This window comes from Ambystoma mexicanum, chromosome 12 (assembly GCF_040938575.1).
Source record: "Ambystoma mexicanum isolate Mex_15411 chromosome 12, UKY_AmexF1_1, whole genome shotgun sequence".
NCBI classification, from domain to species: domain Eukaryota; kingdom Metazoa; phylum Chordata; class Amphibia; order Caudata; family Ambystomatidae; genus Ambystoma; species Ambystoma mexicanum.
This window is the reverse complement of record NC_090936.1, coordinates 65,036,214-65,060,898: the sequence shown is the minus strand read 5'-3', so window position 1 is coordinate 65,060,898 and position 24,685 is coordinate 65,036,214. Positions and strand designations below refer to the sequence as shown.

General features: G+C 46.1%; 1 protein-coding gene across 6 annotated transcripts in view; it reads left to right on the top strand.

The window, feature by feature from the left end:
• The window catches only part of ATP2B1 (ATPase plasma membrane Ca2+ transporting 1), a 551,789-nt gene that overhangs the window by 208,985 nt on the left and 318,119 nt on the right, over nt 1-24,685 (top strand). The gene's annotated exons all lie outside the window — the stretch shown is intronic.

The window sequence follows — 24,685 nt, the reverse complement described above, 5'->3', positions numbered from 1 at the left end:
CATGTTTGGATTTCCTCCCATCTATAGCTGTTCCGGGCACCCATTAGCAGTCCTCCCTTTGGCCGCCCACAGGGGCCTTTGACGGCAGGTTTATGTATAAAATTCCACCCGTCCACCACAACTGGTTCCGTCAACCGTGTTTCCGGGAGAGCCACTAATGAGTAGCGCTCCAATTAATCCAAAAGCCCACCCTCTTCAAAAAGATGTACATGGCTACATGGCCACCAATGTTCCAACTGATGACCTGCACTGAATCAGGAGTGGTTAGAGCTAAAGAAGTAAATGCACCTCCTCACCCCCCGCCCTTGGGCTGCTAATCTGGTCAACCACGCCCATTGACATTCTTCCCCTGACTACTGCCCTAGCCCCAATGGCCGAGCTGAACGCAGAGACTTTATTAACCAACCTCACACATTGCTTATTGGTATAATTGATGGTGTTGAAAGTGCATTTCTCCAGTACTGGTAGACGGTGATTTTCTGTGGGAGCTGAGTTACTTACAAAAGTGACATTGAGTGAGTCTACTTGATCAAGATTGGCCTTTTGACTGAATCTGGGCCCATTTAAATGTGTTGCCCCTTCTAACATGAGTCCTGCATTCATAACGTGGCTCCCCTATCCTAAGGGGAACACGTTTTCGTTCTTATGGCATCTCGCCTTTCAGCTGCTCTGCTACCCTTACGCAATGGGTGTTGTCTGACACATTTATTACAGTGCATCCTTGTGATCTTTGGCAAACAATACTCCAGAAATCTCGTGTTGCAACAAATGGAAGGAATTCATGCAATCGGCTCTGAGAAATTAATGTTTATTATAGAGTAGCCTCGTATTCTGGGACCCTACACTCTATTAGATACTTAACACACAATGCGTCATCCACCCGTCTGCTTTCACTTGATGCACATCTGCTCACTCTTGCCTGTAACCTAAAATGGCTGAGACCACAACTGGATGGATCTACAACCTTTCAAAAAACTGGACCGAAGCAGATTTTGTACTTGCATATAGCTACTTGCCAGTAGTACATTCTGGATGTGGGTGTCTTGCCAATCATTTTTCGATTGACCACAGGCCTGAAGTAGTGATCTGTAGCCAAACCTACATTAGGTAATGTTATCATTGTCCGTGTGAAACCTTCACGATTTGCTAAGGAAAAGGCCGATTTCTTTCTACTTCCAGAGTAGACACTTGTGGGCCCTTTGTGAAATTGGTTCCCTGATGTTTTAGAATGTTGCTTGAGGCGGAGTAAGGTGTGCATCATTTTTTTTAGAGTAGTAACAGGGTCTTCTAAAGTAAGAATACATTGTGCATATGTAGGACGGTTTGTCAGAGATATCGGGGTAATGTTTTCTCACAACACTGTCAAACGACTCAACTCTTCCATCCCACCCCCCACACCTTGTGTAAACCATTGCATGTAAAAATATGGCATTACTGGCAAAAAGTACCTGTACTCTGCAGTGGTTCTGTAGACAGACGTGATAACGCTCGTTTGTTGAAAATCAATGATCCTGTAGGTCGTTGTTTCCGAGATGCTTATCGCTTGATGTGCTTCTGCACTCTGAAGTAAGCTGCCCTGAGAATGGGTGTGTGCGGCTGGCTCACATACCCCAGAGCACATGTGGAGGGGAGGCGATAGTTGGCCTGCTGCAGCATACCGGGACCTTCTGTGCGGTTTCCCCACCTCTTGCCTCACCTTTTTGCAGTGCGTTGTGGTGCAAATATCTTAAACGGTGCGTCCTAGGGCCGTATTGAAGTTTTCGAGGTTTTGCAGGGACCTCAGTTTTGTTCCTTGAGTCGAGGCACTTAAAAGGAGTGTTCTTCTACGACTACATTGATGATTGGCTGATTTCAGGCACCAGTCTAATGTGGGAAGGGGCTGAAATCCGGGGCAAGGTTGTTCACGTGTCATGTAGGCAGTAATGTCTGCAGGATCCTGGAAAAACGCAACCGTGTCTCATGTACACAGGCTTTCATGTGTATGCACATATAGCCGAGCCTGTTGTAGGAGGACATTACATAGTAGAAGCATTGGGTATTCTGATCTAACATAATGAGCATTGGCAGATCCAGTGGATCTGGTTTTGGAAATGTATACGTTTAAGATTTGTTTGTCTTGTGGATGATTTACAACCATTTCTTTCCCTCTACATTTGCGAAGATAATATACGGGTTTTGCCAATGTGTGCTATTTGTAGTAGAATAATTTAATGTGTATATTGTGACAAACGATAATGCGATGTGTTGCTTAATCCTCTAGCAAACGATGCCATTTTAGATATGAAGATTTTCAGTCTGCTTACAAATGAAAGTATATTTCTTAATCATCCAGAATTTTTTTTCAAGGTTCAGTATTTTTAATAATTGCTAAGAAGTTTTATAATGTAATGCCAGAGTATTTTTGTGGATTGCCTTTAATTTATTTTATTCATTTATAAAGTGCGCTAAACCCAGGGGCATCAAGGCGCTGTTGCATCCAGTTATGCAATTGCTTGGTGGAGGGGGAGAATTCAGAGATAACCATGTACTTCTGGATTAGGAAAAGAGCCAAGTCTCAGTGATCTCCTGAACACTAAGGCTGGTGGCAGTGAGTTCCATTGTCTGGTCGCGAAGGTAGGAAAGCTAGCACCTCCGTTTTTGGATCAGTTGAATTTAGGCAGCTGTATTCTGTTGTGTAGGCGGATCTGAGGGCGTGGGTTATGGCGAACGTCTGCGAGAGATATGGAGTGGCTGTGTTCGAAAGTCACCTGTGCGTGATCGAGAGGGTCTTGAAGATGATTCTTTCGCGGATTGGCAGCCAGTGAATGGTTCTCCTCCCATCTGAGATGTGGTCTTTTTTGGGAATGCGGAGGGCAGATCTGATGGCATTGTTCTGGATCACCTGCATCTTGTCAATGTTATTTTTCGAGGTGCTTGCAAAGAGCATTGCAGTAGTCTAACCTTGCACCGATGCTGTCATGTGCAATGGTGAGGTAGCTGTCTTGGGATAGGAATGCTCTGGTGGTGGCGATCACTTTTGTCGTATGCGGCACGGATGAATCAATGGCGCTCACCTGTCGTCAGTGAGAGGGTAGAGTCTGGGTTCGATCTACTTAAGTAATAATATATTTACAGGACTTGCATTTACCACATTGAATTCTTTGAAAGTACTGGTGATAATTGAATATTGTATGTTCATCTGCCATGCAAATTGACTGCAGTAGAAAAACAAATGATTGGAGAGAGGGCACAGCTTGTTTTTAATTGTTACGTTATGTTGTGCTATTTTGCTTAATCTTAAACCTGAATATAATTAGTAGGGTGCAGCCCACTATATAGTGCCACCGTGCAGGGCACATAAATATGACTGAAAAAGAAAGACCTAGGCTCAATAGCCTTCGGTGTGCGGCCCACACCGAAGGCTATTGAGCCTAGGTCTCTTTATTTTTCTGCAATAGAAAAACAGCCATTCACCACTCTTTTGTGAGGCTTCTCGTTTAAGATGCTTTAAGAATAACATGTTTGATTGTAATTGTCATGTGGATTTTGGTCCTAATCGCTTGTGTGAAGCACAATTTAATTGGAGAAGAGTGGAATATACTGATTTTGCTGCAGACTCGAGGGATACATATTGTATGGGGGGGAGCAATATAACATCCTCTATAAGGCATCTCAACCGTAAGGACTTGGTTAATATGAATACAGAAAATGGTCTGCTTTAACTTCAGACAGCCAACGATGCTTTGTGTGCAAGTTCCAGGTGACCCGTGTCCACACATTGTTGTTCCTCATCACGAATGCATGTGTGCTTATATTGCAAAGTGAATGTGTGATCTACCAATCGTTCTTTGCCACGTCCCAGAAAATGCCTGCATCTCACTGTAAAGTTGCTTCTTAGGGGCATAGATGCAGCTGGCTAATGCATCACTTCAGTTGCCCTCTGCAGTCGGTCCCTATATGTGTACTGTATTCATAGCTGCTACTATGTATAGGTCACGCGCACATTGCTGCTGTCCTGCAAGGGCTGGTTGTTATGGTGAAGGCAGATTGGTCTCCTAATGTACTTTCATCATTTCTTAAAATAATCTATCGGTGCAGCTATTTGACAACAATGCCAGTTGGTTTGAGCAAAAAAACGACACGAATGAATAGTCAAATTGTGTACATGATTAAATGTGAGCCCCAGCCAAATCAAACTGCTACACAGCAACCTACATGGAAATCTCTAACAAGAGCAGTGCAATCTTCGAAGCATTGAATCAACCCGCTGCCAGTTCGCGCAGTATCACAATCTACTGACAAATGCCCACCGTGTTCCGCTTAGTCACAGATGAGGGAGACCAGATAAAGCACCAAATTGACCACTCCAAGCAGCACACTAAACATCCCTTGCATACTACCCTGCAACATTTTAATTGGGACATCGTTTTGGACAATTGCTAAAAAAGACCGAGCCCACCAACTAGATACAATGTAATTTCTTCTCTATTGTGAAGGTTGTCAAAGGTGGGCACTTGCGCCAATTCTCAACCTCAAGACATCATCACACCAAGCACATTCCCAGACGCACTGAAAACAGGATTGATCCGTTCCTTGCTGAAGAAACTGACACTCGACCTGGGTGTCCTGGCAAACTATCGCCCCCATCATGTATCGACCCATCCTCGGCAAAGTGATTGAAAAGACAGTCGCCATCTAACTGCATGAAGGGATCACTCTGGACAGTCTCCTACAGGACGGCCAGTCGGCTCCCACCCACAGTGCAGCATAAAAACAGCCACACTCTTGGCATCCTGGACAAGGGTGACCCCTTCTTACTGATCTTCATAGAGCTTACTTCTGCCTTCAGTATCATGAAGCCTTCCTCAACATTCTCACCACCCACATGAGCTTTAATGCGACAGTCCTATAGTGGGTTGCTGCATACCCCTTCAACAGAGCTCAGCTCGTCTCTATGGGCCCAATCAGATCCCAGAACCATGCAGCAATATAGCGTTCCACTAGGCTCCATCCTGTCCACACATCTTAAACCTCTACCTGGAACTCCTTGCCAACATCAATATCAAGGTACACACAGCAACACCTAAAGATCGTTTGATTACATGTGCCCTTTCGGCTCTTGATGGTCCCGGAATAACTGCCAACTGTCTGTGCCCCTCCATTTTGGGGTTTGCCACTCATGGCCATTATATTAGTTTTGCCAGCAAATTAAGAAAAGGCCTCAAAGTGCACCTCTACATGTTTACTCCTCTTTCTCTTGCAGCATGTCTGTTCTTACCCAACAGTTCATATTGTCAATCTGGGAGCAGTGCTTTGGGAGCTAGTTTGTACAACCTTGTTGTTCAGATATAGGGTCATGACCATGCCAGTGTTTTGCAGCTTTTCCTATTGTTGGAACAACCAGATCAGGTCCTGCTGTGGGAGACCCACGCTGCAGCAGCAGGACTCTGAGCTCCGTCTCTGCTGTGGTCGTATGCAACAAAATGATGGAAAACTGGCTCCTATCTACCTCCAGTAATCTAAACATTCATCTCTCCATGGAAGATGTATTTTCTTTCTGCAGTAACACTGCTATTGCTACAAGCAGTACCCAGTACAAAGTGTGCTCCATCTGATCAAGCCCCTTCGACCACCTGATATTTGTTATTACAAGCATTTCATTGTTAATTTATCAAACTACACATTACATTTATGCAAATGGAGACGAGCATAGTTTAAGCCACGTATATTGGAGAAACTTACCAGTTGCATCACAGTACGACTTCTCTTGGTGAAGCATGGCCACCTTCCGGCGCTATGTACTTTTACTTTCCCAAAGATCCCCTTTAGGAGGATTTTAAAAAAACATGAAATATTTGTCTCCATGTTTTCAGCAATATCAAAATCACATTCTCATACATTATTAGAACTGGTAGTCATGAGGATCTTGGAGTGGATAAAGTTTTTTTTCCCATGTCAAGTGAGATCTGACATCGCTGTAATCCCTGTGTGTACATTACAAGACACTAAAATTGGACCTCAACCTTTTGAAGCTAATAGTTCAGAGAGACCTATCAAAGAATTCATTTAAACAAATTCGACAATCTTTGCATCAAAAAGGCCCAAGTGTGACTAACGCCACCTGATTCTTCACCATGGTAGCCACCATTTGTGCAACACAAGGATCTACATACCCCTAACTACTGGCGTGTCAGGGCTGACCTCTTTGAAAGTGGTTAGACTGCCTTAATCGGTTCATCTCCTTCCATTATGATCTTTTTTTTTTCAGTCAATGCTCCTAAAACCTTTGCGTGACAGACTCTGCGTTTTGTATTCACAAGGCCCTCTCTGTAGGGGGTGGGGGGGCAAGACGTGGTTCATGTACACCAGTGTTGAAGCTCTGTAACATGCAGCTGCCCATTCTGATCACACAGCCAGAGCACTCATGGTCATTTCAAAAGCACTCTATTTCTGTGCTTCTATTTACAGACTAGCTTTACAGACTAGCACGCTCTTGGCCTGAATGCTGCAGGAACTCCTACAATTAAGCCTCTTTAATATATCCGGTAGCCAACCTGGCATAGACTCGTTTTTCATCACTAGGAGATCAGAGTACTACTGGCCAGCTGCCATCAGCCATGAGAATACCCTGAATCCCTTCTCTCGAGTGCTTACCAATCTTTACAGTCACTCTAACGTTTTCCAGGCCGACACCATGCCTTTCTGCCATCTTTAGAAGGGAAATGGTGTTACGACTTGTAATCGGATGTAATGCTATAAACCTCAACACAAGTCACTGTCCTAAGCCAAAACAATCTCGCCATAACTCAACCGACAGCAAGACAATCATTTGAAAGCTCTATGCAAATCTCCAGAACACGGCCCAGCTTTTGACTGAACCCCTCTCCACTTTAGCCACCACACACAAACATAAACCAGCCACTCGCACACAGCTTCGAAAAAGAAAATAAAAACCTTCCAAGACTTCAAGCATCAAACTTGCCCTTCTAAGCATGCCTCCCACTTCTGGTCACATGACATATTTAATGCATGCTAAGGAATTATTTGACCCATAATGAACGCAGTTTTGGCTTTTTTAAAAGTATTAGTGCTGTATTAGTTATTATTTTTTCCTAGATGAAAACCTGATGTTTTCAGTCTCTATTGAATACATCAACCTATAGAACATATGCACAATGCGATCTTCAAAGTATGCTGCTCAGCATAATGTGCTAATTAAAATGGTCTTGATTAGCAATCGAACCCATTGGATTAGCAATATACGAATATTTTAATGTCAGCAGATGTTGTTTGTACCCAACACACAAAATGAGCAACAATACAGCAGTTTTGTATACCACAAAAGTAAGACATTAATGAAAGAATTCGGATCTTTCAAATTCAACTAGACCTGCACTCGATCCATGGCAACGGATGACAACAAATTTCGATTTTCCGTTTTTAAATGGTGCACGTCACCACAAACCAATTTGTTTGGCACACTGCTGCCAGCCATGCACAGTGAAACATTTTTATTTGACATTTACCACAGAGTGAATGAAAAGTTTCAAACATCACCTGAAAATGGTACTTGCCCTTAATAAAATCTATTCGACAATGCAAGTGGGCGAAAAGACTTTGCAAACCCTGCTTGAGTGTCTGCAAAATATAAAAGGTTAGCTCCATCAATGGACTCACATGATGAAAAGGCACTGAAAAACAGTTTGGCAAGCTCGACCGCAGATGCTAATATATAATGAAATCAAAATCCTAGAGGAAATCGTGCTGTGAGGGCTAACAACAATGTATGGTAGCGCAGTAGATCTACAGACTGGATGGCACTAATGATCATTACTTTGCATAAACATCTAGTTAGCTTTGTGTATTCATTATGTAAGAGGAAGCGGGTAAGAAAGTAAGGGACTTAGAGTGGATGGCATAGCAGGCAGAGAGCTGGGAAAACTATGCGGAAAATTGTAGTTTGCTGCCATCTCACTTTCAGGGTAGCTGGTATAAAGCAACAGCGTGATGAGATGGAATGTCATGAGTATGGGATCAGCTCATGGGTTGAGCACCAGTTGCACAGATGAATGCAACCACCAGGGCACAGAACCAGCTTTGCCATCAAAAGCATTTGGCTGACTGAGCATGTACGTTTTCAAGTGTTCACTCGTCAATATGATCTTCCCCAACAAAGGGAAATATTAGTTGCCACTGAGATTTGAATGGGCTAACCTACACTTTACTGTATAGCATGGAGACAATAGTGTTTTACAGTAGCAATGCAACTATAAATAATGTAACAACTTACATTTTTAGGAATGGAATCACAGAACTGTCTTAAAAAAAACATGCACGTCTTTGCCAGACAGTTGGTTTAATAAAAGTATTGTCCAATTACTAATTTGAAATAGAAATCGCGCCAAGCACTCCCAAACAGGCCTTTGGCACGTAAGAGTAGAGGATTACTGCTGCATTCTCTCCATTAGCCCATTTAGACTTGCAGAGCACAGAGAAAGTAGGGCGGAGAGAGCCCTCGAGCAAAGACAGCAATGCAGGGTGAGCTGTGCTTTCATTGAACAGTCAGTTGAAATGGCTATCTTTGCTACACAGGAGCCTGTTTAATTAACAAACCTACAGAATTGCATAGGAAATTGCTATGCGACACTGCTTATGTTATACCTTGTAACATAATGAATATCTAGAAAACAAAGGATAAATTGGAGTGTCCGGAAGCACCCAAGCCCCCACTTTCCCCAAATGCTTGTTTAGCCCCCCTTTACCATTCATTTATGTTGTGCATTCAGATGTGTCAGGGTAGCATAGCTTAATCCACTCGTCAATTTTAAATCCATCTCCAGTATTTCCAATGCTGGAGAAATATTCTTGTCCAGCGGACCCGGCTTTCTTAATTTGGAGCAGTTCTGACTTTGTAATAAAGGATGCGTCTTAATAGAATAACCATTACATCGGTTTCATGTTGTAACCAGACTGTTTTGGTGTAAACTCATCTCATATTCTATGTGGACATTTGCAGGATATGGATTAGTGTTCAAAGGAGCATTTGGCAGCGTCCCATCTTCAGAACAAATCTTTCGAGGGGATTGGGACGTATTCCATATCTATGACAGGTAATCACCACAGCTGTGCTGCTTCGGAAACTTTTTTCTGCGTCCTGCGTCGATGCGCTGCCGTCGAGGACCTCCTCCGACGTCATCCGATGTGATAAGTAGGACGCACGACGCCCGTAGCCTCAGTTCCGTTTTTTCTGCGAATCTCGGTTACGCCTCGACTCTTTGGAGTTCTGTTCTTCTCGGTTCTTCGAACCTGTTCGTTTTTGTGAGAAAATCCTTCGTAAGAAGATGTCTTCTACTTCGTCTTCGACCCCGCGTCCGGGCTTCAAGATGTCGGTGACGGACTCGCACTACGCCTGCCTCTGGTGCCTCGGGGAGGCCCACGACACGGATGACTGTATCGACTGCCAGTCGCTCACGTCCAAAGCCTTACGGGAACATAAGAAGTTGTTGTCGGTAGGTCGGGTGTCCAAGCCCCGGAAGTCGAAGTCTGCGGGGCTTTCGACGGATGATTCGAGAGATGACTCTCCGCGTCGTCGTCGGAAGTCTTGTGGGTCTCCTTCTAGGAGTCGGTCTCGCCACTCCTCGGCCTCTTCGAGGCATTCTCGGAAGCGCCGACAGCGGTCGTCTTCCAGGTCCTCTTCTGAGGACTCTGCCCGGCACGTTGCTTACCCCACCAGCCGTGCGATGCCGGAGGAATGGGCTTCCTTCGGGAAGAAAATGCTGGTGATTCTCGAGTCGCAGGGTACTAAGCCGTCCGCGCCCCCGAGTGGGGTCGGCCGTGAGAGGTCGAGAGACACCGCTCGCAAGAGTGGTCGGCACGAGTCACGGGAGAGGTCCCGTTCGGACAAGGGGACTCGTTCTCGATGTACCCGTTCCAGGTCCCGGTCCTCGACGCGTTCGAGACCGTGTGCACCTGTGATGTCTTCGAGGAAGACATCGATGCCTGAGGCGTCGAGGGTGTCGACAGGCTTTCTCGAGGCTCCGGCTCCGAGGAAGTCGTCGACGCTCAGGTCGTCGAAGGACACGCTCGGAGCTCCGGCTTCGAGGACTGTGTCGACGCCGTCGATGCTGGCAGCGCTGCATCTAACGTCGACGCCGAATTACTCGACGCCGATCCTCTCAGGCCCGATGCCTGTTCTCTCGACGCCGGCGCCGATTCACTCGACGCCTTTCAAGGCTGTGCTGTCGGAGGTACCCTGTGGCACGGGGGAACCCCCTAGAAAGGCTCTGGTTAAGAGCAAGCACTCTCGGGTGCCTTCTTTTCACCACCTGGAATATATTTCGGAGGTGGATGAGGATTCTGATGGCCTGGTTCCTAGTCAGGTTCCAGATGAGATGGTCTCTGGCCATAGCCGATTTGAGGCAGTCCCTGCATGATGCCAGTGGGCTGGACACCTCTCCGGAGGTGGAATTTTGTAGGCCTGAGCCTGGCTCTCATGCCGATTCCTCGTACCGACGCCTTATGGCTAGGGTCTCCGAGTACTTGGGATGGTCTGCTCCCGCAGGGGAGTTTGTGCAGGATGATCTCATGGACATCCTTGATGTTGGTCCCCCAACTGACCCGGTACTGCCGTTTCATATGGCTCTACAGAGAAGGGTGGTGGCGGCTTGGACTGCTCCGGAGAGTCTCCCGGCGGTGGGCAGGTCCTTGTCGCAAAAATACCATCCAGCCAGTAGCGACCCCTGCTACTTGACCAGGCACCCCACTCCGGAGAGTTTGGTGGTGCAGGCGGCCACGGCCCCGGAAAAGCAGGCGTCGTACCCTACCATCCCTCCTGATAGGGACGACAAACGTTTTGATGGCTGGGCGAAGAAAGTGTTTTCTTCGGGTGGTATGGTGCTTCAGGCGGCCAACTCCGTATGTGCCTTGTCTCGTTTCACACACACTCTGTGGAACTGTGTTGCGTTAGCGGCTGAACATATTCCCGAAGGGGACGAACGGGATGGTTTCCTTGCTATGGTCCAGGGTGGCAAGGATGCCATGTGTGAGTCCGTTCAGTCGGGTTTGGACATGGCTGAGCGTGCACCGTGATACGCAGGTTTGCGTGGTTGCGGAAGTCGGGGTTTGCTCCTGATGTGCAGTCCCGGCTCCTCAACATGCCCTTTGACGGTGAACACCTTTTTGGCAGCAAGGCTGACGAGAGCCTTGAGAGGTTGCAGACCTCCAAAGCTGCAGCGAAGTCGTTGGGCGCTGCAGTTCGCCAACCTCCGCCTTTTCGTCCTAGGGGACAGCAATGGAGGGGTGGTTCCTTTTGCTATTACTCGTCCTTGAGTAAAGCGAGAGGAGCTGGCAGTGAAAGAGGCCAACGCAGGGGTACCAGAGGTGGATGACTGGGTACCCGTGGTGCCAAGGCCGCTCGGGCAGTTGCCTCTTTGCCCTCAGGTAACGCCGCAGCCGCTACCACTCAGTCATGAGGCCATGCCCCATGGTTCGCCGGTTGGGGGAAGGCTGGCGCAGCATCTTGTAGAGTGGTGTGCCATTACTTCAGATGTGTGGGTTCTGGAGATCATAACCCACGGCTAGTGTCTTCCCTTTCGGCAGAGGCCTCACGGCCATCCACCAGGGAACCTCTCTTTGAAGAGTCCGGATCCGCTCCTTGCGCAGGAAATTCAAGCCCTGCTGGAGAAAGGCGCCATAGAACTGGTGCCTGTAGCGGAGAGGAACAAGGGATGGTATTCCCCTTATTTTTTGATTTCGAAGAAAGACGGGAGATTGAGACCCATCATGGACTTGCGCGGTTTGAACAAACTCCTCAGGAAGGACAAGTTCAAGATGGTTACTCTCTCTCAAGTCCTCCAGGCCCTTCAGCTTCAGGACTGGTTGGTGTCTCTCGACCTCAAGGATGCTTACTTCCATGTGCCGATCCATCCCAAGCGCAAGAAGTACCTGAGGTTCGCGGTTGGCGACTCGTACTTTCAGTTTTGGGTCCTGCCGTTCGGATTGACCTCCGCCCCAAGGGTTTTCACCAAGCTCATGGTGGTGGTGGCAACGCATCTCGGGCAAGGGGGGATTCACGTCTACCCCTACCTGGCCGATTGGTTGATAAGGGGGAGCTCTCCCGAGCAAGTCCTGGATCATCCGTCCGTCACCTGTCACTCCCTTCACAGGCTGGGCTTCTCCCTCAATTTAAAGAAGTCCCATTTGATGCCAACACAGCGGCTCCAGTGCTCGACACTTCCCTGGGGCAGTGTTTTCCTCCCCAGGTGAGGGCTCTTCACATTCAGCAGATGGTACACAAGTTTCAGCATGCCCAGGCGCTCTCAGCGTTCGAGTTCTTGAGGTTGCTCGGCCTCATGGCATCCTGCATTCTTCTGGTGTCAGAGGCTTGCCTGCGGATGAGATCTTTGCAGTGGGCACTCAAGAGGTCGCAGTCCTCCGGCAGGATGTCGGACCCGGTTCAGGTGCCGCCCTCGGGCGCCCAGGACCTTCTGTGGTGGGCCGTCGAAGGCAACTTGATGAAGGGGGCTCCGTTTTGGCTTCCCTGGCCGGAGGTGACGATCGTGATGGATGCATCCTTCACGGGATGGGGAGCTCATGCCAACAAGCTGACAGTCAGCGGTCGTTGTTCTCCGTCGGAGTCCAGACTCCATATCAATCTGTTGGAGCTGAGGGCCGTCAGGTTAGCCCTGAAGGCTTTTCTGCCGACTGTGCGAGGAAAGAATGTCCTGATCCTGACGGACAACACAGTGGCCATGCACTACCTCAACAAAAAAGGGGAGCAGGGTCACTTACTCTGTGCAGGGAGGCGATGCAGCTCGAGTTCTGGGCCATCTAGCAGGAAGTTTCGATTTCGCCAGTTCATCTGGCCGGAGACAAAAACGTGACGGCGGACGCTCTGAGCAGGCAGAGCACGAGCTCTCACGAGTGGGAGTTGGCTCAGGAAATTCTCCTGGGGATCTTCGCCCTTTGGTGGACCCCTCAAGTGGATCTCTTCGCCTCCAGTGTCAACCGGAAGTGTGAGAGGTTCTGCTCGCGGGAATTTCCTCCAAAAGGAGCCTTAGGAGACGCGTTCGTGGTGGAGTGGTCATTCCCACTGCTGTATGTGTTTCCTCCAGTCCCCGTGATCCCGCAAGTGCTGCAGAGGTTACGGAAGTTCGGTTCCCGGGTGATTCTGATTGCTCCGGCGTGGGCTCGGAGGACGTGGTACCCGGACCTTCTCGACTTGTCCATCAGTCCTCCACGTGGTCTTCCCTACCGAGACGATCTGCTCTCACGGGAGGGGGGGGTCAGGTTCTCCATCCAGAGATCAGATCCCTCAACCTTCACGCTTGGCTTCTGAAAGGTTGAGGTATAAGGATTGGGACCGCCCTGAAGACATGATGGAGGTGTTGCTCTCGGCCCGACGGCCAACAACAAAGTCTCTGTACCGTTGGCGTAAGATCTGCGACTGGTGCAGAGTTCAGAATGTGGATCCTTTTGCATGCGACATCCCCATGGTTCTGTCCTTTTTACTTTCTTTGGCCCACAGGGGCTTGCAAGTGGGTACCATTAAAGGTTACCTGGCGGCGCTGTCCATCTTTAAGCGCTCGTCTGAAGAGTCGTTCCTACTTTAAAATCCCTTTCATTTCACAGTTTCTGAAAGGGCTCAGTAATGTGTTCCCTCAGTCACCTTTCCTGGTGCCCGGTTGGGATTTAAACCTTGTTTTTAAGTTTCTTATGGGTGCTCCGTTTAAGCCTTTACATTCTTGCCCTTTGAGGCTGTTAACTCTGAAAACTGTGTTTTTAGTTGCGGTTACTTCCGCTCGCAGTGTGAGTGAGTTGCAGGCACTTTCTGTTAAGCCACCCTTCACTGTATTTCACAAGGACAGGGTTGTCCTTAGAGTTCGTCCTTCTTTTCTTCCGAAGGTGATTTCGGAATTTCATTTGAGCCAGAAGGTTGTTCTTCCTGCATTCTATCCTCCTCCACATCCTGGTAAGGAAGAGTAGAGGCTCCATAGGCTTGATCCTAGGAGAGCTTTAAGCTTTTATGTTTCACGCATGTCCCGGGTCAGAGTGGACGATCAACTCTTTATTGGTTACGCTGGAAAGCGTTTGGGACAAGCTGTGACGAAACAGACTTTGTCTCGCTGGATTATTTTGGCCATCTCGGAGTGTTACCGCTTGGCGGGTAAAGACCCACCGGCTGGCTTGCGGACCCATTCTACTAGGGGTATGGCTGCATCTACTGCCCTGCAGAGGGGTGTTCCTATTCGCAACATCTGTGATGCACCCACCTGGGCTTCAGTACATACATTTGTACGTCACTATTCCCTCGATTCCATCCGAGGACAGGATCTGGCCTTTGGCAAGGCGGTCCTTTGCTCTGTTATTTGATTGACAATTCTAAATTTTGATTCTAAATTCTTTACCTCCTCCTTGCTCTGGTACTGCTTTGGAAGTCTGTCGTAGATATGGAATACGTCGGAGGACCCAATCCCCTCGAAGAACAAGTTACTTTCTTACCTGGTAACGTTCTTTTGATGGGACGATCCGACGACGTATTCCATATCGCTCCCTCCCTACCTTTCCCGCTGCAGAATTTCTTTTGCGATTGCAGCTTACGTTCCGCAAGGCTTTGTGTCTGACTGGCAGTAGACTGTCACACGTTCTTTGGGAAAAAACTACAACTGAGGCTACGGGCGTCGTGCGTCCTACTTATCACATCGGATGACGTCGGAGGAGGTCCTCGGCGGCGCATCGACGTCATCGATGCAGGATGCAGACGCCGAAAAAAGTTTCCGAAGCAGCAGAGCTGTGGTGATTTACCTGTCATAGATATGGAATACGTCGTCGGACCATCCCATCGAAAGAACGTTACCAGGTAAGAAAGTAACTTGTTCAATGATACAATGTTGATTGTTTTTTCATTTTTCAGTCTCCAGTAGAATAAGAAACTAGTCTTCTTTTGGAATCACTTTCCTCGACTACTTCCAGATGTAGGGAACCCATCCGTTCAGAAATATTTATTTGAAAAGCACTGCATTATTGTCTGTGAAATTTCACGTTTGTCCCACCTTGTTCCCTTACCCTATTTCACGCTCTTTTCTCCAGCAGACTTGAGGTCTGGTGCCCCAAGCCTGCGCACAATAGACCTTTTTAAAGACTAGGATAGGTGCATTAAAAACCATATTAACTTTAGCTTAAGGGTGCCAAATTTGGCACTGGCCAGTAGGTCTTGGATTGGGACTCTTGGTGTATAAGACATTGTGTGCTGTATGTACGTCTAGTAGCAAGTGACGTTTTATGGCTGGCTTGTAACTTGAAATGTTTACTTCTGGTAACATTTGATTTTGTCATTTTCTGGGATCTCATGTTCACAGCCATACTATAGTAGGCAAAATAGCTGTCTAATGTTTTAATAAAATAACTTGGAATAGGCCTAGCCTCTAAATAATTTACGGTATAATGATGGTCCTTGATAGAGCCATTTCCCATGCGCTACCTTGACTAATCAGTGTTTTCCCACCAATGTTGACCACCTTTTCTGGACCTTAGGTTATGTCGGATTTCAAAACTCTGTACATGTATTGCAAAGTGAGACAAACGCAATGTATTTCATGGTCAGTACAGATTTCTTTAGTAACAAAAATGAGTTGACAATTTAGTGTTTTTTAAAAAAAAAAAATGTTGGTTGCAAACCTTTCATTGATATCTGCTTTTAAAATGGGGACATTGGAGTTAAATAGCTAAAGTACACTGCAGATGGGTCGTTAACTTTTCGAAGGCTGTTTTACTTGTTCTGAGGTAAAGACGAAACATTGCCAAAAAAAAGATGCAACCGATTTTTTTTTTAATAGAAAGAGAAAGCAAACCTGATTCAGGCCGCAGAGCGCTTTCTCAAGGCCTAAATTAATAACCTAATGACTGCTAGTGATCTGTGGTGTCCTTGTAAATGTTTTAATACTTTTTCCTGAGTGGTTTACTAGCTTTTTCTAAGCCTTAATCGGAGGACTCATCACACATGTGGATATGGTATGTGCCCTTGTGTGTCCCAAGTCTGTCCCTATGGACTGTGTGCTCTTTGATTCCCCTGTAAGATGAACTCTCTTCCACTACTGGCTGTAGATGCTCTGTTTGTCGGTAGCAGCAAGTACCGAATTTAAAAGAGCTTTCCCTTGCTGTCTCACACAGGTGTGCCTACTCGCTGTCCCTCATGTAAAATACAATGCAGAGTCCTGCAGATTGACATTGTCCCTTTACAGTAGAAAAGGGGAGGTTATACAAGTGTAACTGGCTGCAGGTCTGTCAGTCGCAGTTCTTTATAACGAAAAACATAACGAAAATGTAGGTGGGCATCGGGTAAAAGGTTAAATCTTGTGAGAAAACGGTTGGAGTGAGTTTTTAGGGGAGGTAAATGGGGAGTTTGGGGTCGCCCTTCCAAAAAATATGTTTTGTTGTTATAACATTTTCGTTATGTATGCGTTTGTTAAAAAATTATGTTATGAAGACATGTAAACGGTAACAGTTGATCAAACATGCTATATAGCCCTGGTATCGTATTCAGTATTATGGCTCTGTCCCCTGATGATCCACTGGCATTGGGCATCGGCTTCAAAGAGCCCCTCATTGCACCTAAAATCGTTCACATCCAATCGAAATATATCAGCACTACGTGGTGCGCTGATACTTGGACATGAAAAAAATAGAATACTCCTGACATAGTGACTTTATTGACCACTTAACAATATACACAAAGGATTCGCAATTAGTACAAAAATCGAAATACCCTGAAATGCATCTACACTTCTTGTTCACGAATAATACAAAATCAATTCCATTCGAGCTTTCAATGTGATCATGAGAGCAAACCCTAAAACATAACCTGGCTCTATATAGATCCCCAAAGTTAGAATTCAACATAAATCTCCAACAATACTTGGTATTAAACATTTATCTTAAACATGATTTCACCAAATCGCATCGTAATTTCCAGCAAAATCTTTTAGTCAAGAATTTGGTCTGTGGCAGCAATCAATTTGATCCATTCGTTAACGTTGGAAAAAAAAATCACAATGCGTTTAAACCACTTTCAACCATACACCGACATAGGTAACACAATTGAACTTCAATATCCTGAGCCGTAGACACACGTTTCACACTTAGGATTAGCTATTCACACAACGTGTGCTTTTTCAGCTGGAAACACGGTCTCATGTTTTACAGAGGTTCCAAAGTTTGGAGAATCCTTTTTTCAAAAATCCAGTTCCCTTCCTTGAAATTGATTGTTTTTGAAAGCCAACTAAATGAATGCCTTGTGCTCTTCAGCACATGTTTTCACCCAAATAAATTGATGGTTCTGTCCATTCACCAATGCTGTAATAACTTCCGCCACATGGTGCGATAGTCACATATTTCTGGCATTTTGGGTCTGAAGTAAATATACATTTGAGTGTTAACTTATATTTAATGTTGCACCAAGTTGTGCTCCTATTTTGAGTTTGGATGTGACGGTGCGCAGGTACAGGTGAGACGCACTGGGCATGTTTGGCTGCAGCAAGTTACATCTAACATCTGTACCAATATTACATTCTGACAGGAGGGTCTGATGGACCTGTGTACGCAGCAGAATCGTGGATACATTTATGTAGCTTCTGACGTGAACCCCTGGCCTCTGACAAGCTGCACAGTGCATGGGCACGTGTCTTGTGTCATTTTCTAAAAGCGTAGCAGTTCATCTGGAGGGGTCTGAGCAGTTCCAAGCTCAAGCCCATATTCCCTCATTGTAGTCGTGCAGCCTCCAGACCAGATCTACCCAACTTGCCCAATGTGGTGTTTGTCTCCCCTGATGAATTAACAGGGGCCTTTTACTGTTGTTGGGAAGAGATTTGGCCAACAGCACAACCTGCTCCCTCGACCACCCATTAAGAAGTAGAGTTAGATAGATTCTGCAGTCTATAATTGGGGCTAAAAGGACCCAGGCACTTCTTAGACTGGCCCCTTGGAAATCCGCTCTGTCATGGTATTAGGACGGCTATTGGCTGCGCTGTTGGCTCTGCTGCCTGTGCGGTCCAGCGATTTTGGTGCCTTGCAGGATAGTGGTTTTGAGAACCTGGCATTTGAAAAGGAACAACTAAATATCAAAGAGAATATGTGTTCGGTAATAAGAAGCAAGTCCATGAACCACGTTTATCTTGTGGGTGTGTGTAAATACATGTATTATAGTGCGGCAGTTGCTTCACTATCGAGATACGCAGGGAATCAAAAACATGAATTGCTAATACATTTTGACTCGTATGACACTTAGCTGAAATCTTGCACACAATTGTACTGACGGGCCCCCAGACCAGAAATGTGTGGAAATATCAATAAAAAAAGACGTTAATAAGAAAACAATGCATTTTCAATGCATCCCCATTAATTTTCCCATAGACAAAAAAAGGACAGATTTTGCTCGAGCGCACAGCGAAAACCGCTGGATGGAATTGGACCAGGGTCAAAACAACTTGGCCATGAAGCATTAACTTGAATGCTGGGGAGTGGGGGAGCGGAACCTGGGGTTATTGCATCCAGTGGTTTTAGAATTTTTTGACGGAGAAGGGGTGCCACTTCTAACATTATAGGTGTATCTCCCATGATGCATTGCAGCAGACAGGCTTTCTAGGACTGAGAATCTGCCATTTTATTGTGTTTGATGCGAGAGATAACCGCGGGTATACCCGCAGCTACCTGAAAAGCAAAAGGCAGAAAAATATTTGCTGGTCAAAAAACAATGAAATGCCAGCAGGCTAGAGGCAGGGGGAGGCAAGAGGACACTGTGTGAGATTTGGAAATTGGTGGGGGGGACAGGTGCAGTTTCGAACACTAAGCCCAAACTTTTTTTTCTCATAGCTGCAGTTATTAAATGACTGACCTGACATCGGGAATGAAAGTGCGTCATGGAAACGAGTGAGGGTGAGGTGGAGAGGAATGGGGGAGGTGAGGTCTTCAGGTGAGTGGGGGGGAGTCTGCATAGATGAGGGCACTTGGTGAGTGCCTGGGAGGGCAGGGAAGCATTTTTTTCATCGTTTTTTCCGATAACCGTGGGTATCGGATAGCTACAGATAACCCCAGCTATCTGTAGTAGTTTATTGTGCCCTTGATTATGGGGGAAAGGTAAAGAGCGTACACAAAATAATTACATTTTTACAGCTACTGTGCTTTAGGGGGTGCAAAACCACTGGTCGTGGCTAGTCGCCTGATATACATGTATAGTGGACACGGCCGAAGGTAGTGTTTAAATATACATTGGGCACGGCCAAAGGGCATGCTCACAGCCCTGGCTAGTGGACTCGATGCACATGTATAGATGTAGGGGGGCGCAAGTGGCCTCGTTCGAAGTCCATGGCTTAGTGGCCCGAACATATGTATAGTGGACACAGCCAAATGCAGTGGCCACTAGCCAGGTAGTGGGCCCGATGCACATAGATTTAGTGGACACGGCTGTAGGGCCATGGTTAGTAGCCTGGGACTGTAAAATATACAGTGAGCACGGAAAATAAAACTGGTGTAACAAAACCCTTGAAATTCGCTGAAAAACTGTTATGACGTTGACCAGATTTATCGCAACCAAGCCCTTGAAATTCAGCTCATTTGTGGAACGTCATGACCATCTTAACGCTGCATGGTCCTGTTGCCAAGCCCAAGAGCACATATATAACATAAGGGATTCCCAATAACATACAAAATGGCATTGGGGGGGGATATACCATTATGTCGCAACATCAACAGGAGCGCCTTGAGTAAGCTGGTCATGACTTCGCAAGTGCACTGTATTTCAAGGCTTTTGTTGCAATAAATCAGGCCAACTAAACTTTAAAGTTTTTACAAAACAACTTGGGCACAAAGTGTTGACTTGATTTCCGGGGCAGGTCTGTGGTTATTTTGTCCTAGTTTTTAAAATATTTGACAGAGAAGGGGGTGCACCCTTCTCCTAAAATTAGAATATCTCCCATGGTGCTTTGCAGCAGGGAGGCTTTTCTGAAACGAAAAAGCTGCAATATTCATTTTTGTTTGAAGCGAGAGAACCTTGAAAAATGAAATGCCAGGAAAAATGCTCATTGAAGGAGGAAAAACGATGCAATGGCATAATGCATGTGGGTGTGGGGAGGACGCCATTTGAAACTGGGGAGTTGGATGGGGCTAAAGACCAAGTTGGAGCACAAACATTTTCTTGTAGCCTGTTATTCAGCAGAATAAGCGCGTCTACGAAAGAAAACAAGATCAGAAATGAAAGTCTTGCATGGAACGAGGGTTGGTGGGGGGGGGAATGGGACAGTACTAGGGAGGGAAACATTAGTTTAGGCGAGAGATGGAAGCATGCCAGGAGGAGAGCGACACCTGGTGAGTGACTGGAAGGGCAGGGGCAATTTTTTTTCCCCAATTTCTTTTCCCCGATAACCACGGATTTCCGTAGTACATTGCTATTATAACCTCGGCCAAAGGTGCTGGCTAGTGGGCCCAAAAGAGGGGAAAAGGCCATGCTCACTTGGCCTGGCCAAAGGCCTTTGGCTGTGGCCACCTAGTGGGTGTAAAAGAAACCTATTGAGGGAACATATACAGTGGACACAGCCAAAGGCATTGGCCATTGGCACATAAAAAAGCTGTGGTATAACAAATCCCTTGGAAATCGCTGAAAAAACGTTTAAGTTTAGTTGACCAGATTTATCGCAATAAAACCCTTGAAATTAAGCGGATGTGGGCAGTCATGTCCTGCTTAACTCTGCATGTTCCCATTACAAAGCCCATGAGCACATACATATTTTAAGAGAACCAATTCACAATGACATACCAAATGGCATTATGGGTGACATAGCATTTTGGGGGAAATTAACAGGAATGCGCTGTTAAGCCTGTCGCGACTTCCCCAACACCAGTGAATTTAAAGGTTTTTGTTGCGATAAATCTGGCCAGCTATGCTTTAAGGGGGGGGGGTGTGTGTGTGGGTGTGTGTGTGTGTGTGTGGATAGATAGATAGATATAAAGAAGTCATTCCACTTCCTCCAAAGAGGGATGGCACTCTCCAAGTTTAGGTCGTACGCCAGCTCAAAGTTCCTAAAAATCAGCCCTTCACACAATGATGATTCTGTTCAAATATCCAGTTTTATTTAAGGCATCAGTAAGACAGATTAACCACGATAAAAATATCTTTGCCGTACTGTTCCATTTGGTCTTCTGACAAGATTACAATTATTTACACTTATTTCAGTTGTCAACAGACTTGTTGGGCAGTGGTGTATTTGGGAGGTCTATAAAATGGTTTACTTAATACATGTTCCAGTGTCTGATGCAATTTGAAATGATAATGCTGATTTTATTTGTCCAACTGAAATGTGGCTAAGCGATGATTACCGTCAATTTTTTTAAATTAGTTGTACACCTGACCTTTTTTAACAATACAAAGCATCCATCACTCATATAGCTTAAAATATAAAATCTACATACAATTTGTTTAAAAAGAAAGATTCTAGAAACACATATACAAATGAATCAAAAATTTAGCGCACCCCAAGCCTGCTACAGGAATCAAGTCGGAAGTAACCAAACCGCCCAGACCTCTTCCAAAGGGCCCCTCTATCATATCACCCGAACCCAAGTACTTGCTAAAATATTTTCTAAGCTCAGACTGCAAAGAGGAACACACCAAAACAATGTGTCTAATGGTTTCAGTGTTTTCGTCATCACAAAATCTGCATTTCGAATGGATTGTGTCCTCCCACGTATGCCTCATCTTAGATATATCCTTACCTTCAGCTTTGCTGCTTCGTAAATTTTTTCTCTCTCCACCAGAGGGCGCTCCACTCGAGGCGACAGCGTCTATGTACCTCGGCGGCATCCATCGAATGTCGACGTCATCCGTAGTATAAATGCCTCGAGCGCGCCTGTTTGCCTCAGTTTCATTTTTCCGTTAGCTTCGCTTCGGATCGAAATAAAATGGCGCTTCAGTCTTAAGCGATTATGTTGTCTTCCTCGAACCCATCTACTCCAAAAATGGGGTTTAAGAAGTGTCTAAGGTGCGGCAGAAAAATGTCGCTGACCGACCCTCACCGTAACTGCCTCTGGTGTCTCGGGTCCGAACATCAGATCGATGACTGCGGTTCGTGCCAATCCATGACCCACAAGGCCTTGAAAGAAAGACGAGGTAAACTGGCGGTGGGGGAGGAATCCTCGAAGTTTTCTTCGAGAGGGAAGAAAGACTCGGCTGAGTCTTCGGCAAAACACCATAAAAAATCACGATCGAGGAGTAGATCAAGGAAGTCCTCCTCTTCTTCTTCGTCCAAAAAGGCGAAAAAGAGACGACACCGATCTCCATCTTCTTCTTCCTCGACTTCGGAGGAAGTTACTTGTCCAACTAAACATGACTCCCCTAAAAAGTGGGAAGCATTTAGAGAGTCCATGATGAAAATTTTTGAGAACACGGCCCAGACCCCCTCAAAAATGTCTGTTGAAGGTCATGCCTCTAGTCACAAAAGTGACAGAGGAAGGTCTAAAACTAAGAAGTCCGACAAGAAATTGTCAAGGGTGTCTTCCAGGGACTCTTCCCAGACACCTAAAAAGACAGACTCTACGAAAAAGACTTTCGACGTCGATAAGTCATTAAAGACTTCGACGAAAACATCTTCGAAGCCTCTGTCGAAGGCTGTCGAGTATAAAGGGTCGACGAACCAACAAAAAAGTCAACGTTGAATATTTTATCGACACCCTTGAAGATTTCTTCGACGGCGTTGAGTGTTTCGAAGACTACTTGGACAACATCGACTGCCTCGAAGATTCCTTCGACGCCATTTGTAGTGCCTTCGAAAAAAAATATCGAAGAATACCTCGACAACATCGAAGGTAACGGCCACGACTTCGACGCCATCGACGCTTCTGTCGACGTCGACACCAGGGTTGAAACATATTCCTGAAAATATATTTCACCCTGAAAACAGACATGATTTTTTCCATACTAAGTCATCTGTATATGGAGAAATATCATCAGAAAATAAAGAACAAGATGAACCTGAGGTTACATCAGCAGGGGTAAAATATTGGACAAGAGATGTTCCAGAGGAATTAATAAATCCTCAATCAAAAATGCAGGATTTGTATGAATGTTTACAATCTGCAATTAGAATAGACAAATCTCCTGAATATGAATTTGAGAGACCAGATCCAGCAGAACATGCTGATCTGGGTTACAGAAAAGCTATGAATAGAGTAACATAGTTTATGGGGTGGGGTAATAATGCACCTGTATAGCAGGATGATGGCATGACAGATATTTTGTCAGGAGGTCCTCAACCAGACCCCATACTTCCTTTTCATATTGCCCTGCAAAGGAGAGTAAATGCTGCTTGGGAAAGACTGGAATCTAGTCCAGCAGTAAATAAAAAATGTGGCAAAATACAGACCTTGTAACTCTGACCCAGAGTATTTGAGTAAACATCCTTCTCCTGAGAGTCTGGTAGTTCAGGCAGCCACATCAACAAAAGATGCTCCATACCCCACTATTCCCCCTGATAGGGATGACAAGAAAATAGATACTTGGTCGAAAAAGATCTTTACATCGGGGAGCATGGCTCTGAAGTCTACCAATGTATGTTGTACATTGGCTAGATTTAATTATACTCTGTGGGACTGCATGTCAGCGGCTGCTGAACACATCCCGGAAGGAGAGGAACGTGATGGTTTCCTATCCATAATTAAGGATGGTAAGGAGGCTTTGGGAGAATGCCTTCAAGCAGGGTTGGACACTGCTGACAGGATCAGCAGGTCCATGGCGTCTAGCGCAGTGCTACGCAGATTTGCGTGGCTAAGGAAGTCAGGTTTTGCACCAAATGTTCAATCTAGACTCCTTAACATGCCATTTGATGGCTCGAGGTTGTTTGGGAGCAAGGTGGCTGAAAGTTTGGAGAAGCTGCAGACCTCCAAGGCAGCGGCAAAGTCACTTAGTGCCGCTATACGACAACCTCAGCAACACCCCTACACAGGCTCATCTTCCTGGAGGGGACGTCCCTTTCGTTTTTACTCCTCATTTGGGAGAGGAAGGTGACAGGCCAATCAAAGGGGGCAAAGAAAATTTCCTTGGGGGCGAGGAAGATGCGGTAGATCTGCCCCAGCAGCAGCATCTGTCCCTTCAGCCGCTGCTGGAGCTGCCGCAAAACCACTCTCAGATTTGCGTGGCTAAGAAAGTCAGGTTTTGCACCAAATGTTCAATCTAGACTCCTTAACATGCCATTTGATGGCTCGAGGTTGTTTGGGAGCAAGGTGGCTGAAAGTTTGGAGAAGCTGCAGACCTCCAAGGCAGCGGCAAAGTCACTTAGTGCCGCTATACGACAACCTCAGCAACACCCCTACACAGGCTCATCTTCCTGGAGGGGACGTCCCTTTCGTTTTTACTCCTCATTTGGGAGAGGAAGGTGACAGGCCAATCAAAGGGGGCAAAGAAAATTTCCTTGGGGGCGAGGAAGATGCGGTAGATCTGCCCCAGCAGCAGCATCTGTCCCTTCAGCCGCTGCTGGAGCTGCCGCAAAACCACTCTGAGATTTTGACTCACAAGACCCCAGTGGGAGGCAGGATCTCACAGCATCTGAAAGAATGGCGGGGCATTACTTCAGATGTTTGGGCACTGGAGACAGTATCCCAAGGTTACTGCCTTCCTTTTCTAAAGAAACCTCAGAATCACCCACCGGAATACAACTCTAACAAAAAT